Source organism: Puma concolor, chromosome B2, assembly GCF_028749965.1.
Source record: "Puma concolor isolate L17-30 chromosome B2, mPumCon1.1.hap2, whole genome shotgun sequence".
NCBI lineage: Eukaryota > Metazoa > Chordata > Mammalia > Carnivora > Felidae > Puma > Puma concolor.
The window spans coordinates 111,863,754-111,885,035 of record NC_141671.1 but is presented as its reverse complement, the minus strand read 5'-3'; positions in this window follow the sequence as shown (position 1 = coordinate 111,885,035).

Sequence of the window (21,282 nt, the reverse complement as noted above, 5' to 3'; positions counted from 1 at the left end):
TACCTGCAAGTTGATATTTATATATGACTTTGACATCTCATAGATATTATGAGACGTAGGTACGTTAGTAATGAGAATTGTTTTAGGGTTCTGAAATTCTTTATATCAAATTAAAGACACTGGCCTCTCCTGATGAGAAGAGATGCAATAGGAAAGAAATGGTCAGTCTTCTCATGAAATTCTAAGTGTGGAGATGCTTAATAGAACATGGTGTCTCTAGCAGTAAAATAGATGGATAACCAACAATTTACTATTTAATCTCTACAAAGAATTCAAGAATCAATGATCAGAAGCTTGAGAGCAGTTGCCTTACTTAAAAGTCTTGATCCTTGGCCCTCAAGCAGTTTCACAGTAGGATTCCATTGACTGAAAGAGAGGCCAAATGCCAGATCCCCTAGAGGAAGAACCCTGCAACACCAGGGCAATGTACTTAGCAATGTGTCCCCAGCTGTTTCTCCAAAGGGACTTATGGGCATTTAGTAAGGTAACTCTAGAATGTGGAAAGAAGAATGCCCAAACCTTTTGAGAACTATTAGGTATGGGGTCCAGGTTGCTATCAGAATGCTTGTTAGAGTGGGGACATAATGGGAGCCAGGCAATAAAATGCCGTAAACTTAGGCCTGGCTCCAAAGTCATCATTTCCCCCGTTTCTGATTGTATAATTGGAATAGACATGCTTTATATTTGGCACATTCCCTATTCTTTGGTCTTTGGGATAAGAGCTATTGTAGTAGGAAAAATCAAATAGAATATCTAACTCTGCCTGCCAGACTCTGACCAAATAGAAAATCACAATATTTTATCTGAGGAAGAATGGCAGTGATCAGCACCAACCTTAAAGTTGTAAAAAATCTAAGATAGTGGTTGCCATTCTATTTCTATTTACTAGTCTGGCACCTGCATAAACCTGGTGGATCCTGGAAGATGATCGCAGATTACTACAAACTCAACCATGTAGTGATGATGTTTAGCTTCTGTGTCAGATGTGATATTGGTGCTGGAATAGATTAACACAACCTTGGGTGCATTGTTTCTGATTACTAATGTGGGAATACAAAATAGTTTGTGTTCACATGAAACAGATTACAGAATGGTTTTACACTTTTGTCCAAGGATATGTAAACTCTCCTGGTGTCTGCTAACCACACTTCACCTGCTCCCCACTTGTCATTGCCCATGACCAGCCACTTTAACTTTTTCTCAACTCTTTAGCATCTCAACCGCTGTTACTTACTGGCACTGTGACCTTCTGTGTGTGAGATATATAACTTCTCTAAGCTTCATTTCTTTACTTATAAATGGGAATAATAATTATTCCTCAGCATTAGTATGAGGACTAAATATGATACATTTTTTTATGAAAAGTTAGGTGAACATGAATAAGACCAAGTGACTCAGACTTTGTGAAATAGTGTCAGTATCTGTTTAAACTTGGGCTGCTGTAACAAAATGTTCATACACTAAGTGGCTTATCAACAACAGAGATTTATTTTTCATAATTCTGGAGGCTAGAAGTTTGAGATCATGGTCCCAGCATGGTTGGGTTTTGGTGAGAGCCCTCTTTTGAGTTGCACATTGCTAACTTCTTGTATCCTCATATAACAGAAAAAGGAACAAGCTAGCTCTCTGGCCTCTTCTCATTAAAGCACTAGTTCCATTCTTGAAGGTTCTACCCTCATGATTTACCTCCCAAAGGCCAACCTCCAACTACCATCACATTGGGATTAGGGTTTCAACATATGTATTTGGGGGATCATAAACATCCAGCCAACAGCAGAATCTATCAAGAAAAGCAGAATACACTTCAAGTAGCCTACAGCAAGGAAATGTAATGCAGAGAATTGGTTATGTAGATGATGGTAGAGATGAAAACAAAACAGAGATCATTAAGGATCCAGAAATTGGCAGCAACAAAAGTCTTTGCTAGGCTTGAAAGGCAAAGGAATGAGATAAATTGATGTTATTAGAGCCCAGGGGTTGTGTTGACCTGATGGAAAATGGAACCACGGTGGACTTGAGAGCTGAAGCCAAAGAGGAAATGCAGACTTTTTCAAAAGAGCTGACAAAAGCAAGGCATGGAGAGATAAATACTATAATTATTCCACTTTTCCTACTCTCCAGTATCTTCCCTCTCATTGGCCAGAAGTCAGTTGAAATTAAGCCAAGGAAACACCACCTGCAGTCAATCCAGAAAGCATTTGAAACCAATAGTGTTTTTATCTATAGGAGATTATGATATCAGACCACATCATTGTAGGTAGGAATAGGGTTTCACATAGCTGGGCTACTCTTCCCACTACCAGCTCTCCTGGAATTAGGTTAACCCTGATTTAGGAAGTGAGGAACTGGAAAGGAAAACTGGTAGAATACTAATCAGCAATGGGAACAGCTCCTGATACTTGTAGAAACATGGATGAAACTCACATGTATTATGCTGAATGAAAGATGGTAGACACAAACACTATATACCGTTTGATTTAATTTGTATAAAATTCTAGAGAAGACAAAACAATGGTGATAGAAAGTGGCTCAATGATTTCTAATGGCAGAGTTTGGGGTAGTGGGAGAGAGGATTACTGCAAAGGAGTACAAGGAAAATTTTCTAGGGTGATGAAAATATTCTATACCACAATCGTGGTGGTTACATAACTGCATATATTCTCAAATTTTACCTAATAGTACATTTAAAATTGGAAAATTATAGTTTATGTAAATTATTACTTAATAATGCTGACCTAAGCAAATCAAATAGTTATACATATATATTTATATATATTTTTAAATGGGGGTTGATTGATTACTCAAATATGAAAACTTCTCCAAATTTACTATCATTTTCTGGTTTTACAAATTAAGCAAATGGATTGCTATTATGTGGGAGACTAATTCTCTAACTCATCATTTGATTATGTTAGAGAAATCAAAGCTCAGTTTTTCTAAAATGACATTTAAAACTTTGATTCCAACAATAGACAGCCATCTAAATGATTTAGTAGATTTTCCACTTTTCATTCAGCTTTCTATCATGGAAGCACAGTTAAATATGTGTTTCATATGAGCCACACGTTTAGCTTGACATCAGGTGCACTAATGATTAATTTTCTATAATATCTAAACAATAAGGCAAGTTACAGGGAAAATGACTCTGTCAAGAACTCTGGATTCCACATGAAAGGCTTGTTTGGGAAATTATTTCCAGAGTCAAGAAACTATATAAAACACCATGACCTCCCTGGGGTGGGGGGGGGGGGGTGGGCGGAGAACTTGAAGTACTCTTGCCTAAAATAGCAAAGTTGGATTTCTAAATTATGGAAAATGACAAACACATTGAAAATCTGGAAGAAACTTCTTGGGAGATTAAAACAAACATCACAAAATACAGTACATAGAAGAGAGTTGATTAAATTCAGTATCATTATGAAAAAGATGGGTGGTACAATTTGAAAGCCTAATAATGTCGTGGACTGACTGGAATTTTTGGAAACACGACTTGATTGAATTTTGGCAAGACTGATGGAGGAGTTGATTACAATTTAATGTCATATGGAATTTACTTTCAAATACCAGTACTATAGATAAGATCTATAACACAGGACTAAAAAAACTCTGTGACTAGAGAAAATCATTGTAGGGAGAGATTTGAACTCCTGGTGTGGGAGAGGCTCTCTTGTCAGAAGGAAAGTTCTTGTCTCTTTGGAGCTAAGCCTGGAGATGTAGTCTAGGAGGGGGAGCTGCCTGAAATACCAAACAGGGCATAGTTATTGCTTCCTGTCTAATTGTCAGTAACATAAGATCTACTTATCTCCTTTGACATATTGAAGGCACACAAAGCCTGCTGGGGAGGAGGCCTGTTGACATCACAAGGACTCTAATCTTACCTCTGAAATAAATTCAAAGGAATTGTTCTGTTTCTTAGAACTGGAGAATTCTTATGAAGGTGTGTGCTAATCTTACTTTATCTGTTTGGAATTATATCTTTCAGGAATCTTCATGCTCTTCATAACATATCTCAGTCTTAATGGGTGGAATTAGCAGTTTGTATATTAGAGTTTTAGCCATTTAAAATGTATCATTAAATAATAAATTCAAAGGGTGAGCTTTATGCATTACTAATACTTAAAAGTATATTTTTTAATGGCACCTGAGTTTTGAGCATTATGAAAATATTTTCCAATGTCATTTTGGGGTCTTAAAGCTGTACTTAATCAGGAGAGTTGGGCCTTTGCCAATGGAGTTTATAGAACTTTGTTATAGCGTTGGGGTGATAATACAATAGAGAGGTAAAATGTCATTTCTCAGGCTGTAATACAGAAACTTGATAGGCATGAAATTTTATCATCCTGAAATATGTCTTTGGTTAATCAGACTGTAACTTTAATCTCAGTGCCATGATAATAGAATTTTAAATCAGTAAGTTATTCATCATTCACAATAGGTCGTATTGATTGGGGAAAACATATAGGAAACCTTACTCATTGGATTATTTCAAAGCCTTTCTGTCATTGGATTGTGATTTTAAGTGTGTTATATTTTATGTCATCATATTCTACATAGCTCTGTTTTCTTTGAACACACAGATATTATAGAGAAGGCTGTTAGGCTAAAAGAGAATGAAACTTGGGAGGTATTGAGGGAAAACCTATGCTGGGCAGCTGAACAGATGTACGGAATGCATTTTAATCCCTCAAGGCTCTTCAAATGTCAATTGGCTTATGTTTCTGGACACTATCTGTCAGATCACATTGAGCTATCTCAGTTTTATATTCCTGGGGATTGATTTCATTAATGAAGAACATGCCAGAACCCAGGGTTATCTGCAATGAAAGATGACTTCTTCAGACCTTGTGAGCTGAAAGATGACTGGATGACCATTTCTTCTCAAATGGAAGAAATTAAAGCTTGGGGCTGTGGTGTGAAAGCTCTTAACGGCAAGCTGAAAAAACAACTGGACACACTTCAGAACTTGCTGGCAAGTGTTTACAATCAACTGGAACCATTTCAGGGTGCGTTAGGAAGAGGAGGAGGCCTGGACTGCCGCTGTGAGAACTTAGTGCACAGAGTTCTCATCTTACAGCAAGTAAATGCCAAACATTCTCCTGCCCATAAGGAGAATGCTGTTGGGTTGAGTGAATGCTTCGAGTAAACGCTATGCATTACAGAAATAACAAGTAGGAGATATGACTGGGAAGTAATATCATATTCTGATCTGGCTTGTGGACTTTATGTTCAAACCACTTACTGCTTTGTGTGCTTAAGATAGTCAGACTTTAAAAATCCACCTATTATATTAGAATTTAATTTCCAAGTTGCCAGTCAAAAACAAGGCTCATACAGATTCAAAATGGGAATCATGGCTTACTTAAATAGAGACCTAGGGCATTTAATATGTTGCCTGATGTCTAACTTTATCTTAATCCTAATGGTTTATCCTTAGAACTATTTCTCAGAGTTTCTTAATGCTTTAGTATTCGGGCAGGCTCTTTGTTGGAGCAAACCACTTTGATTCAGCTCTTTTCTGTGGCCACATGTCCTGTAGGAGAATCCTACAGACATTCCAGTTATACTGAAATTCACAAGAATGGAGTTTTGAAGTACTTTGTACAAATTACAAAATATCACTCTGATAAGAGCAATTGTTTTATTATTCCCATTAAGGGAGCAAAGATATTTCACTGAATCTGAAATAAGACCTGAGCTACTATTTGGCATTCCCATGGGGGAATAAAATTCATTTAAAATTTTTTTAACGTTTTATTTATTTTTGAGACAGGGAGAGACAGAGAATGAACAGGGGAGGGTCAGAGAGAGGGAGACACAGAATCTGAAACAGGCTCCAGGCTCTGAGCTGTCAGCACAGAGCCTGACGCGGGGCTCGAACTCACGGACCGCGAGATCATGACCTGAGCCGAAGTCGGCCACTTAACCGACTGAGCCACCCAGGCGTCCCTAAAATTCATTTTAAAATAAGTTTTTGTTTTTGTTCACTTCCATTTTGTTTTCTTATGTAACTTTAGAATGAAATCCGCCCCCCTCCCAGTAATGTACACACACACACACACACACACACACACACACACACACACATACCTCACTATGTGAGATAATGGATATGTTAATTAGTTTGATGGTGGTAATCTTATTTCAAGGTTCCCTGATGTAAGGGACCAAGTCTAATTTGATTTCTTCCTAATCATTTATCAGAATCTGTTCCTGAATATTTACTGCAGAGTTTCCTACTGTTGGCATATGTAAGTGGCCATCTTGGGCTTAGAACAGGCAAGTCCTACAGGATTCCATGGGATCCACTTGACCTACTTCCTTTCTGTTCCTCACAGTGGTAGGTTAGACTTTCCACAGCTGCCCCCTCTTTCTATTCTATCTTCTGTTTTCCTCTTGTTCAAAACAGTACTGATGAAGATCAGGTGTACTTCGTAAGTTAATGTAGGAGTGAATACCAGTTTCTTTCCGTCTTCTTTCTACCTTCCTCTCTCTCGAGTAAACACTATGCATTACAGAAATAACAAATAGGAGATATGACGGGGAAGTAATATATTCTAATCTGGCTTCCTTCCTTCCTTCCTTCCTTCCTTCCTTCCTTCCTTCCATCCTTCCTTCCTTCCTTCCTTCCATCCTTCCTTCCTTCCTTCCTTCCTTCCTTTCTTTTCTGCTCTTTCTGGCACCTCTCTATGAAAAATTGTCTTGATTCCCACCCTTTCCCCAAATTGACATTGGGGAAGTGAAAGAAAAACAATAATCCTTTCCTCCAGCTCTAACAATTTTATTCCAATTCCCCCTTCTTTCTCCATCCCAGCCTATGTAGGTAGAGGTAGGGGCTTGTGGTGATTACTAAGGAGAGTAGTGGGGTCAACCACCACTAAGTCCTGGAGGAAGGATTCCAATTATTTGCAGTTCTCTTTAGGTTGGTTAGCGTAGGGTATCTTTAGTATCTCAGACTTGGATTTTAGCCACCAATTACAGCGCAACAAGAACATCCCATTCATCATGTTGCTGCACTTATAGTCCCATCAGTTTTATAACATAGCTTTTTTTTTCAACGTTTATTTTATTTTTGGGACAGAGAGAGACAGAGCATGAACGGGGGGAGGGGCAGAGAGAGAGGGAGACACAGAATCGGAAACAGGCTCCAGGCTCTGAGCCATCAGCCCAGAGCCTGATGCAGGGCTCGAACTCCCGGACCGCGAGATCGTGACCTGGCTGAAGTCGGACGTTTAACCGACTGCGCCACCCAGGCGCCCCTAACATAGCTTTATATAAGGCATTATAAGTGTACCTATGAGCAGCTTTGCTTATGTTCACTTACATGTCCATATTATTAGTGAAAAAATGATTATAAACTTTTAGGGATTATCCAGGGATGTCTGTCTTTCTTTTCTTTCTTTCTTTCTTTCTTTCTTTCTTTCTTTCTTTCTTTCTCTTCTTTATTGGCTCTGACCTTTTTCTCCATTTGTCCACATTCTCCTCCATATCTGACACTAATGGTTAACCGCATTCTCCATGAAACTTTTGTTTTCATTGTTTTGAGCACCCAGATGTACTATCTTCCAAATCTCTTTTAATTTTTCTTATTTACCTACTCTTTGAGGAAAAAAAGGGATATCCCTTCTTCTTCACTCTCATGGCTTACCATTCTAGGCTGATCCCTGCAAACCTAAATTGCAGCAACACCTTCCAGTTTGACTCCAAAAGACATTGCATGTATTAGCCAGTCTGGCTAATCTAGTTTAAACAGATTTTCTGTAAGAGTTTTTACCTACTTTAGAACACTATCCTCCTTCAATATTTACCTCACAGACAAACTGCAACACTTTCAAGTCCTCAATGGTACTCTTACCCTACCTATCCAAACTTATTTTTTCAGCCTTCTCTGATGCACAAGCTTTGCTTCAGGAATACCTATATCTCAATGTGCCAGAAAGACATACCTTTCTTTTTTTTTAATTTTTTTTTTAACGTTTATTTATTTTTGAGACAGAGAGAGACAGAGCATGAATGGGGGAGGGTCAGAGAGAGAGGGAGACACAGAATCTGAAACAGGCTCCAGGCTCTGAGCAGTCAGCACAGAGCCCGAGCGGGGCTCGAACTCACATACCGCAAGATCGTGACCTGAGCCGAAGTCGGACGCTCAACCGACTGAGCCACCCAGGCACCCTGAGACATACCTGTTTCTATTTCTGTGATTTAGCAAATATTTCCTCTCTCTTAATCAGAAAGCCTCCCAACATCACTTGTCTGCCCAAATAATGAATTTTAAATATTACCCTCTTCCATGAAATATTTTTGGAATGCTCCAGCTTACATAAAGCCTTTCTCAATTTCTGTATATAGTAGGGAGACTTCATTTTATGTAACCTTTCATTCGGTATGATGCCTGCTATGTTTGTTCCTCCTTGGATTCAGATGTTTTGACTCACTAATACATTAATACTTACTAAGGTTGGTGACAATATCTTAGATTTCTTTGTAAGCCCTAAAAGAACCAGCATAGTATTTGATAGTGGTATTATTGGTAAACATAAGCTATCATGTAAGAGAATGAGCCCTGGGCCAACCATCAGAGTAGTGTTATGGTCTTTGGAAACATTGCTTAACTTAACCCTCAGTCCTTTGCCTATAAAATAAGAGAGTAATGTCATTTCTATCCACTTTGAGAGATTGTTAGAAGTTACAAATAGGAACAATCTGAAATCCATAAATAATGTTTTAGCTATTATTTTTGATATATTTAAGAAAGTCCATTTACTCTTATTTTAAGTTCAATATAAAGAAAACTACAGGAGTTTGATGGAAAGGAAATTTTTGGTATTCTACACTCAGAAGGACAAATTGCTTACACATTTTCCAATGGATTTTTTTTTAAGATTTGTTTGAGGAAATAAATTTATTTCATTTTTTTTAGTAGACAGAGGTGTTGAAGCACATAGAAAAATTTTGTTTCTGATATAGTATCAATGGCAAAGCTAGAAATATAATACAAATCTTCCCATTCTTGGGGTCTAAATATCTACATAAATATTCTACATCATTGTAAAATTAAGGCAACTAAAAGTTTAAAAATTTTTAAGTTTATTTATTTATTTTGAGAGAGCATGAACAGGAGAGGGGAAGAGAGAGAGGGAGAGAGAGAGAGAATCCCAAGTGCAGAGCCTGATGTGGGGCTCAAACTCATGAAACTGTGAGATCATGACCTGAGCTGAAATCGAGAGTTGGACACACAACTGACTGAGCCACCTAGGTGCCCCATAAGGCAACTAAAAGTCTAAAGAAAAATTAGTTTTGAAATGTGGAGTTTTATACTTCACTCAATCCAAAATCTGTAATTTTTCTGAATATAAAAATAATGTTCATTAGAGTCTTCCTTCCCATGATTTGAAGACAAAGAGGAAGCTGATGACTAGTAAAAAAGAATGTAGGATATTCTACCATGCTACTTCTCTATGGATTATCAGTTGCCTGGCATTGTTTAAGAATGTTCCCAAGTCTACATTTAGGGAGATCAACTCCCAATGTATCTTCCAGGTTTATGACTTTATGAAAATTAACTGAAACATTTGAAGGGAATTATGTGTACTTCTCCTGTGACTAATAATTCAGCTTAAAATGTGGAGAGAAGTGCATACCCAGAACTGTAATTACATAAATTAGACCAAGTAGAATTTTTATTTGCTCAACATTCTTCCTTGTTCTGTTGAGGCTTGTGATACAATTCTCTACAGAGAAATGAACAAGTGCCAACATATCCATATAGCGCCATATCAAAATGGAATGTGCTTTGTTTCACAACCTCTCCATCGTGGTAAAGCAACACTGTGACCAAGGCAAGGAAATTCTGACTCAGTGTTTCTCCATTCTAGAATTTTAACAGCAATACCATAGTTCTTCCTACACTCTTGCCAGGGAAAATTGCCTTTATTTGGCATAAATAATTTAAGTACATCTTATTGCTAAATTAATATTCACTTCTAGATTCTTCAATATGTTTACCACAAACACTTTGCTCCTTCCAGCTTAAATAATATATTACTTTAGGGACAGATTTTATAGCTTTTGCTTAGGAAATAGAGTCCCAGAAGCCAATTCTAGGCTATAAATTTGCTCTGCTCCCATCATTTTCCCAAATTTAGTGCTATTTTCAGGACAGATTAATAATGAAAATTTGTTGGAAGGATACTGGAGGTGATTTTGTGTTTTGAAATGAGATTTGGAAGTTAGTTTGTTAAACATAATTTCTGGATTAGTTTTGTAAATATATCCTTCTCAACACCTTTTTAAGAAGAATTTTTTTGGGGCGCCTGGGTGGCGCAGTCGGTTAAGCGTCCGACTTCAGCCAGGTCACGATCTCGCGGTCCGTGAGTTCGAGCCCCGCGTCGGGCTCTGGGCTGATGGCTCAGAGCCTGGAGCCTGTTTCTGATTCTGTGTCTCCCTCTCTCTCTGCCCCTCCCCCGTTCATGCTCTGTCTCTCTCTGTCCCAAAAATAAATAAACATTGAAAGAAGAATTTTTTTGTGTGTGTGTTTTTATAATAGCTGTCTTTTTTATATTGAGGAAAGAAATTGGTAGACAACTTTCTGGATAAATTACTTATTTATTTTTGCTGTAATCTGAGTACTTAAAAAAAACAGATTATACCTCTTAGAAAGTTAGTTAAAACTACTTCCTACTTTGAAAAAAAATAATGCTTTATCAAAGCTGTAGGTATATATATATTTGTATTTTGTGTTTTATTTTTCCCATCTATATCTAAGAAATTTCCATATCCTATAGTTTATTACTTTAATTCATATTGCTTTTATCCCTATCATTCTTTCTGTCCCCCCAATCACTGTCTGACTTAAGATCTCATCATTTCTTTCATGCTGAATTTCATCACTTGCTGGAATGATCTTACCTCTAGTCTTATTTCCTTTTGAGACACTGTGATAAATATTTGTGCTCTTCAGCAATATTTTCAATTCTCTTTCCAGCACATGGTAAAGCTGCACTCTTTTCTCTCTGTGTAAAATGTGAGGTATGACATGTGTCACTTCTTGGTAGGCAAGGGCTATCAGGGCAAAGGCTCAAGTCACTATGTCCCCTACACCTGTCATTATTTCTGGCTCTGCTAAGCAGAGTACTTGAGTGAAGATGAAATAGAATAGCACCCTTGTCCCCATCCCTAAACCCAAGAAAACCAAGAAATAAACCTTGGTTGTTTTAAGCCACTGAGTATTTTAAATTTGTTTTTGACAGCAACGTAACATGGGCTTTCTTCACTGATATACCATTCTATTCAGAGAGTACATCTTTGAAGAGTGTTGGGGTTTTTTTGTTTTTGTTTGTTTAAAAAAATTTTTTAATGTTTATTTATTTTTGAGAGAGAGTGAGACAGAGCATGAGCGGGGGAGGGCCAGAGAGAGGGAGACACAGAATCAGAAGCAGGCCCCAGGCTCTGAGCTGTCAGCACAGAGCCTGACGCGGGGCTCGAACCCACAAACCATGAGAACATGACTTCAGCCTAAGTCGGACGCCTAACCGACTGAGCCACCCAGGCGCCCCTGTTTGTTTGTCTTTAATAGGCAAATCTGATTCTGTTTCTACTATGCTCAAAATTCTTTTGTGGGTTCCCAAGGTAGATAAATAAAAATGAAATTCATAAGTCTGGCACCCAAGACCTTTTGTGAACTGACTTCTAACTATTTTAATACTATGACAAATTTTTAAAATATGAAAATGTATAAATTTCCTATATACAATATAATGGAGTATATTGTTTTTTCAGTTATAATGTCAACAAATTTTCCCCTTCTTCACTGTATTCCATAACTATGCCATTTATAGGACACATCTAAATAACAACAGTTTCTAGGTCTTTGGCAAATTTAACTCAATATGGATTTTCCTTTAACAGTTGACTATAATCTGCTTTCATTCAGTCAACTAACATTTATTAAGATGTAATAGTAGGCACTTAAACCTTTAATGTTCACAGCAAGCCTTGAAATAAGTTTCATTTACTATGACATACGGAAGACACAGTTCAGAGGTCTTGAGAGCTGGGTGGAGAATCCTCCTTGAGGCGGGATGGTGCATCACCTGGGACATGTTTTCTAATCATTCCGAACTTCAAACCCCTCATTTATAAAGATAATGATCCCTACCATAGACAGTTGTGAGGTTTAAGTTAAATCATTTTTTTAAAAAGTGCTTGGCAGAGGTAGAGGTGTCATTACTGGTTCTTTTGTAGATGAGAAAACAGAGGCTCAGACTTGAACACAAGATGGGTTTCTACAGCTTTCCAGGTTTTGGCCTTCTAGGCTTCCTATTCTCCAGGCTGATTTAAATTTTCTTTCCCCTTTCAGATTATAATTTCCTTCATTTCCTTTCCTTTATTCTTTAATATCGATGATGAGAGTGACCTTGTTGTGATTGAAGGAGAGGAGGCTGCCTGGAGGCTTTCTCTGGGTTTTATAGAATCCTTAGACAATGATTTGAAGAACTACTAGAAGCCTCCTTCCTCATTTCTAAGAAAGATGTGTATCCTTCTGTCTACCCCTGACTACTGCTTTCAGGAAGCAAAGCAGTTTCCTGTGACTACAGGTAAACATGTAGGGGATTTTTTCTTGTGATGGTGATGTCTCAAGGCAATAATTCAGGGAAGCATGGGATTTGTTGGTAGTTCAGAAAAATAAAGAATCCAGATACTAATGATCCTGTCATTATATTGTCAGTTTTCTTTTCTTAACACCAGAGATTTTTTAAAGAGATAGGAATTAGAATGTCAATGTCATATAGCTTTTGGAATATAGGATAAATTCTTGCTGCCTAGAGAATAATTTCTTCCTTTTGAACAAACAAATGTCAGCATTTTTAGTGTTGGAACCCAAAAATTTAATTCAAGTCATTACTACTTATGAACTATTATGTGATCATAAAAATATATTGAAAAAAACCCAGCAGTACAAAAGTTTAGGAAAACTGTAATCTTGTGTTAGGTAGCAAAAACATGTTAAAATATATGTATTTGTGTTTGTATGTGTGTGTGAGCAATATGAACTTGCTTTGTAATGCATTATGAGCATGATTTGTAAGAATAAATAATCTGTAGATATTTAAATGAAATCACAGCAAGGTGTTCATAGTGGGCACTTCTGAAGAGTGATATTGGGTAATCTTTATTTTCTATTTCTTTTTGTCATTTTATTTTTTTTTCATTGTAAGTGTACTTTCTAATCCCAATCCCCCTTTTCTCCCATCCTCCGCACACCTCCTCTTTGGGAACAATCAGTTTGTTCTCTATAGTTAACCGTCTTTTTCTTGGTTTCTCTCTCTCTTTTTCATTGGTTTATTTGTTTTGTTGCTTAAATTCCACATGTGAGTGAGATCATATGGTCTGACTAGCTTATTTCTCTTAACATTATACTCTTTAGCTCTATCCATGTTGTCGCAAATGGCAAGATTACGTTTTTTTTATGGCTGAATACTATTCCATTGAATAATATACCACCTTTTCTTTATCCATTTATCAATTGATGAACACTTTGGCTGTTTTCATATTTTGCTACTGTAAATAAAGCTGCAATAAACATAAGGGTCCATGTATCCCTTTGAATTCATGTTATGTTATTTATTTGAGATTTTTCTTGCATCTTGAGATAGGCCTATATTGCTATAGATGCAAGACCCATCTATATATTGCCTACAAGATACACATTTCAAACCAAAAGACACCTGCAGATTGAAAGTGAGGGTATGGAGAAACATTTATCATGCAAACTGATGTCAAAAGATAATGCTTACTATTGGATAAAATAGACTCTAATACAAAGACTATAACAACAAAGAAGGACACTATATAACAATAAAGGGGACAATTCAATAAGAGGATATAACAATTGTAAATATTTACCTACCCAACATGAGAACACCCAAATACATAAAATAGTTAATAAAAAACATAAGGGCAGAATGTCCATTGATAGATGATGAATGGATAAAGAAGATGTGTATACACACACACACACACACACACACACACACACACACACACAAAACGGAGTATTACTCAGCAATCAAAAATAATGAAATTTTGCCATTTGCAACTACCTGGATGGAACTGGAGGGTATTAAGCTAAGTGAAATTAGTCAGTCAAAGAAAGACAAAAATCATATGACTTCACTCGTATGAGGACTTTAAGAGACAAAACAGATGAACATAAGGTAAGGGAAACAGAAATAATATAAAAAATGGGAGGGGGACAAAACAGAAGAGACTCATAAATATGGAGAACAAACTGAGGGTTACTGGAAGGGTTGTGGGAGGGGGGATGGGCTAAATGGGTAAGGGGCACTAAGGAATCTACTCCTGAAATCATTGTTGCACTATATGCTAACTAATTTGGATATAAATTAAAAAAAATAAAATTAATAAAAAAAAACAAACAAAAAACATAAGGGCAATAATCGATAGTAATACATTAATAGTAAGAGAATTTAACACTCCACTTACATCAATGGACAGATAATATAAACAGAAAATCAAGAAGGAAATGGTGGCTTTGAATGACCCACTAGACCAGATGGATTTAACAAACACATTCAGAACTTCTATCCTAAAACAGTAGAATATATGTCCTTTTCAAGTACACGTGGAACATTCTCCAGAATAGATTATAAATTAGGCCACAAAACCAATCTCAACAAATTAAAAAAAAATTGAAGTCACACTGTGCATCTTTTCTGACCACAATGTTATGAAACTAGAAATCAGCCATGAGAAAAAATTTGTAAAGAGCACAAATACATGGAAATTAAATAACATGTTACTAAATAATTAATGGGTCAACCAAGAAATTAAAGAAGAAATCTAATATTTTCTATTTCTTAATTTACTGTATTTTCTAAGGTTTCTACAATGAACCACATATTTTATTTCTGTTACAAATATAATTATTCATATAAACATGTATATATATTAAATGTATCTATTTTGTATATTTTTGAAATTAGTCTCCATTATTGAACTACTATGAGTTGTAAATAGTACTTATCGTTTCTTAGTTGTCTTATTATTTAGCAGCCTAGACACATGTTAAATAATTGTCAGTAACCATGTGTTAGTTCTGATTTTAATATTTTACACTAAATATGATAGCTCTCAGTTTTACATAAATATCATTTGTTAAGTTACAGAAACCATTTTTTTTTATTGTATATCAAATGCTTATTTGGCATCCTACTTGAGTGCCTGCAAGAGACTGTTAATTATTGTGTTGTAGAATGCTCAGTTCTTTTTTGATATGCTTTCTCCTCATCTTCCTTTTAATAACAGAACTCCCTGAGTTTCAGCCGAGCATTTGGCTGTCCAGCTAAAGACCATGTTAGGGGTAAGTTTGGTCCAGTGTGATGGCAGTAGCAGTGATAGCTTCACCTTCTGAATCATGTTATTGTAAGGAAGCAGTTTGCTTTCTATTCTCTTTCCTTTTTCTGCTGACTGGGATTGGGTGACAGGGTCTGCTGCCTCAGCTCCATGATGGAAGCCACTTCTGAGAATGTAAAAACAACTAAACCACTATAAACGTCTAACCTTTGTGTCCAAAGCAGCACACTTCGCGTATTAGTCTCCACTGCTCCTTCCCGCGCATCTTCTCTTCCCTGAAATTCCACATTGTTATGAAGTGGATTTGATCTATCACACATAATCCATTCGGCAAATCTATACCCATATTTTCATACTATATGTCCACCGCAGCCACTTTTTAGCACTTCTCCCTCTAGACTCAACTTGTCTAATATCCCCCTAACTGTTCTTCTACTTGTATTCTTATGGTTATAATATGTTATCCACCCAGTAGAGTACCTTTTTAAAAATGGAAATCAGATTATATCACTTCTGCTTAAAACCCTTCAGTTTACATCCTTTAACAGTTAAAATCCTGGCAAGAAAGTTCCTGAGAAATCTGGCCTCTGTCTTCTCTGGGTACATAGCATATCCTTTTCTTCCTACCCCCGTCCTGTTTACCAGTATTGGCTTTGCTACTGCCTCCAAGACATACCATCCTCATTTTCACCCTGGGGATTTTATATTTGTTTTTTGCCTGCAAAGTTCTTCTTTCACATATTCTCTTAGCAAGCTTCTCTGCATTGTCCAACATCTCTGAGAATATTTTTTTCACTTGCCTCCTAAAACAGCTGCTTCTTTAATTGACACTTTTACTTCATCCTGTTACACTTTTGATCATAGTATTTGGTATTACTATAATATATATTATTTTTTCAATTAAATTTTATTTAAATCCAAGTTAGTTAACATACAGTGTAATAATGATTTCAGGAATAGAATTTAGTGACTCATCACTTACATATAACACCCAGTGCTCCTCTCAACAAGTGCCCTCCTTAATACCCATTGCGCAACCCTCAGTTTATTCTCTGTATTTAAGAGTTTCTAAATTTTGCCTCCCTGTCTCTTTTTATCTTATTTTTCCTTCCCTTCCCCTATGTTCATCTGTTTTGTTTATTAAGTTCCACTTATTAGTGAAATCATATGATATTTATCTTTCTGTGACTTATTTCACTTACCATAATACACTGTAGTTCCATCCACATTGTTGCAAATTGCAAGATTTCATTCTTTTTGATCTCTGAGTAATATTCCATCATATATATATACCACATCTTCTTTATCCATTGGTCAGTTAATAGACATTTGGAATTTTTCCACAATTTGGCTATTGTTGATAGTGCTATTATAAACATGGGGGTGAATGTGCCCCTTCAAATCTGCATATTTGTATCCTCTGCATAAATACTTAGTAGTGAAATTGCTCAGTTGTAGGGATGTGGAGAAAGGGGAACACTTTTGCACTGCTGGTGGGAATGCAAACTGGTACAGCCACTCTGGAAAACAGTATGGAGTTTCCTCAAAAATTTTAAAATAATATATATTCTTTTAATTAATTTTTAGTACCATTCTCTCTCACTATATTATAAATTCAATGATGGCATGGATGTTGTATTGCTTATCCTATATCCCTAGAACTTAAACAGTGCCTGCCACATAGAGTCTGCTCCAAAAATATGTGTTTAATAAATCAACATTAGTATTATATGAAATTACCAAATAATTTTATATTTTATGTTGATATAATTAGTTTATTAATAGAGTTGCTATTATCTTTTTATTCCTAGACTAAACCCTTCTTAATCATGCTCCATTTAATTTGATGTCTAATAATATTTTCTAGTATTTTTTTGATATTTGTAGATGAGACTAATATAAATTTTTGTGTTATCTCTAAAAGCTTCATAAAATGAACTGCAGCCTTCCACATTTTCTTATGCCGCAGAATTTTCTGTTGAAGAAATATTATCTTTTCCTTATAAATATGAAAGAAAGCATCCATGAAATTGCTAAAACCTGAATAATTAACTTGAATAATTATTTTATGACTTTTGAAATCCTTTCATGATTAACAGAGCAACCAGGTACTTGATTTCTTCCTTTTTCAATAACACTTCATTTTTTCCCGAGAAAAATATTAATTTCATTGGAAGTTTCAAGTTTAATAGGAATGACATTTTATATTACTTTATGAAGGTTTTAATATTTATCTTCTGTAGTTTTACTCCCTTCTCATTTCCAGTTGTGTGTGCGTGTGTGTGTGTGTATGTGCGTGTTTGGTAGTTTAGATTAGTCAAAAGTTACTTCTGCCAGGAAAACCACAGTTTTTCTCCTAGTACCTCTTTTCTTCTTCTTGACTGGTTATCTCCTTTATGTCTCACTTTAACTAGAACTTCCTTATGGAGGTTACTCAAATTGCCTCAGTTCAGTGAGGTTTCAACTGCATTCCACCATATCTTACTGTTTTGGTAACATTAGTTAACTATAAACAATTATTGAAAAAAACAGAAGCAAGATAAAACAAAGTATCTATCTATCTATCTGTCTATGGTTTGGAAGAGGCCTATGTGGGGTTTCTGGGGAGCTGGCAAAATTTCTATTTCTTAATTTGATGATGTTAAATAAACTTTTACTTAGTGACAATTTATTGAACTGTAGACTTAATATTTATGATGCTATATTTCACAATAAAATTGTATTACAGACTGAATATTTATGATTCTGTACTTCTCAATAAAATTGTATTTAAAACTCTCATTTTTCTCATGTTTCTTTTAAGAACTTTACCACAGACCTGGCAACTGTCTAAAGACAGACATTTGGGCACTATTGCTGTGGTAATTTGGGGTTACAGAAATATTGTAAGTAAGAAAGTAACAATACAATTTAAGAAGAATGAATTTAGATGTGGGAAACCAGTTATGAAGCTATTTCAATAGTTCCCTTGAGACTTTGCTTCTGCAAAATATGGAATTATAAGGACCAGGTTTACTTCCATGCCTGATTCAATCAAATCACAGACATAATATTTTAGATCATGGTTTTTAAGACATTGTATAACTGGCAACACAGGACAGTGATTCCTGAGAGATGGGAAACAAATGAGGTGAGGTATACAATTTCCCCAGTGAACTCCTTGACAGTGAGTCCAAGCCTTGTGTGGGGAGGAAGAACTCAAGCAGAACCCCATAGACTCCTTAAGTTGTCAAGATGGAGCTGACCATTTGGGGAAATCAAGGCACATGGAGTTCAGAAAACAAAGCAGTGGAGAGAAGGTAGCTACATAGAGAACTTCTGAGATATGCAGAAAGTCCCTTTGTAGTATTTAGCTGAGTATTAATCAGTTTGTGCATGTAAGGAAAGGAAACCCTCTGAACAATCCAAAAGGATTAGACAGAAAAGTGCCTAATAGTCATTCAGGGCTTGGAATAGTGCCTGTTCCTACCAGCCAAACTAGAAACCTTACAGCATCTAAGAGAGTTTTGGTTCACTAGTGAGAAATAATTGGCTATAGACTAAAGGCTGCTCTTGTCCTGTCTAACAAAACTTAAAAGCAAGGCACAATATGATTGTTTCTAAATAACTTAACTGTTTTCCAGAAAAAAAAATCAAGAATATTTATAATGATGCAAAAATATTTAGCACCCAATAAGGTAAGATTTATGATGTCTAGCATCCAATCAAAAATTAGCAGACATTCAAAGAAGCTGGAAAATATGACCCATAATAAAAAGAAAAAGAATCAGTTAAAATATACCTAGAATTTAAGCAGATGTTAGAACTAGTAGATAAGGACATCAAAAGTTATAACTGTATTCTGTATGTTCAAAATGTTATGTAGAGACATAAAATTGTAAAAAGATCCAAATCAAGCTCTCCCAAATTAAAACTAAAGTGTTTTAGATAAAAATATGCTAGGTGAGATTAATATCAGATTAGATTTTGAAGAAAGAAAAATTAAGAAAATATTGAATTTAAATATATAATAATATAAATCTTCTGCAAAGAAAAAGGAAAAACATATACAGAACATTTGTGATTAATAGCAGAACTTTAAGAGACCCACTATATGTGTAATTTGAGTCCCAAAAGGAGAAAAAAGAGAATAGAAAACAGAAAAAAATTTTTGAGGAAATAATGTCTGGAAAATTTCCAAATTTTAAGAAAAACTATAAATCCATGGATCTAAGAAGCTCAACAAACCCCAAACACAGGAAACATGAATATATGTATAGGAAGACATACAACAATTAAAGTACTAAACATCTGTGATATAGAGAAAAACCTTAAAATAACCCAATGAAAAAATATACATTATGTACAGAGGAGCAAAGTCAAATACAAGAGCACATTTTTCTTCAAAAAGAATGTGAGAAGACAATAGAATATTTTTAAGTACTAAAAGAAAAAAAAGACCTTTAAAACTAGAATCCAATATTAAATGAAAATATCTTTCAAAAAAGAGGGTGCAATGTTTTCTATATTTACAAGATCTGAGAGAATTTAACACCAGCAGACCCACACTAAGAACATATGTTTGAAGTTCTTTAGGTAGAAGGAAAATTGTATCTTTCCATTTATTTAAATTGTCTTTAATTTTTAATATCAATTTTTTATAGTTGTCAGCATTTATATCTTTCACATTTATAGCTAATTAATCATGTGTCTGGTGCTATTATAAATGATATCCATTTTAAATTTTTTAATTTCTAATTTTTCATTGCTAGTATGTAGAAATAGAATTTATTTATGTGTATTGCTCTGATATCCTACAATCTTTCAATAACCTGTGGGTATGGGGAATTACATTAACTGATTTTCTTTAAGTTTATTTATTTTGAGAGAGAAAGTTTGCATACGCAAGTGGGGGAGGGGCAGAGAGAAAGGGAGAGAGAAAATATTAAGCAGGCTCCATACCCAGAGCAGGGCCCGACGTGGGGCTTGATCTCATGAGCTGTGAGATCATGACTTGAGCCGAAATCAGGGGTTGGATGTTTAACTGACTGAACCACCCAGGCACCCCAGGTTAACTAATTTTCAAGTAGAACTAGAGCTTTTAAAACTTGTTTGGTTGATATCTGATCCAAGGATGTCAGTCTCAGCTGAGATTGCTTTAATTTTTTATAAAGTCAAGATATAAACCATATGAAAGATAATGCCAGATATTAAGGACAATGACAGCCTGAGGAAGTATACCTCACCACAAACTTTCTTGCATCTAAGAAAGCATACTCTCAGTTTAATGGTCCTAGAAGCCAGTGTAGGGAATCTATAACCATGGGTGATTCCTATCTTTTATTCCTTTCCATCTTTGGGGTTGTCTGAGAAGGTACTATTTTAGTTCACTTCATGTCATCTGGTCCTAATGTCTACATCTGGGTTTTCTTAATTCCTGTAGTATGGTTAATATCTTACTTTATTTTGTGGTTCACTTATGAAAAAAAATTTTTTTAATTTATTTTGAGAGAGAGAAAGAGAGAGTGTGAGAGAGGGAGGGGAGAGGCAGAGAAAGAGAGAGAGAGAAAATCCCAAGCAGGCTCTGTGCTGTCAGAATGGAGCCCAACACGGGGCTCTATCTCATAAACTGTGAGACCTGAGCCAAAATCAAGAGTCGGATGCTTAATCAACTGAGCCATCCAGGTGCCCTTTTTGTGGTTCACTTCTTGCTGTATCACTGAGCCTACTGGTCAAGGCCTAACTGTGACCTTACCATAACAAGCTGATGCTCAGTATGTGCAGAGAAACTCTGGTAATCATACAAAGTTAAAAAACATATTAGACACATATATTTTCTTGAGGAATGAAAGAAGTGCATAAATAATCACAAATACAACTATTATATACAATGACAATGATAAAAGCTGAGAAGTTTGCTGCATAAGATAA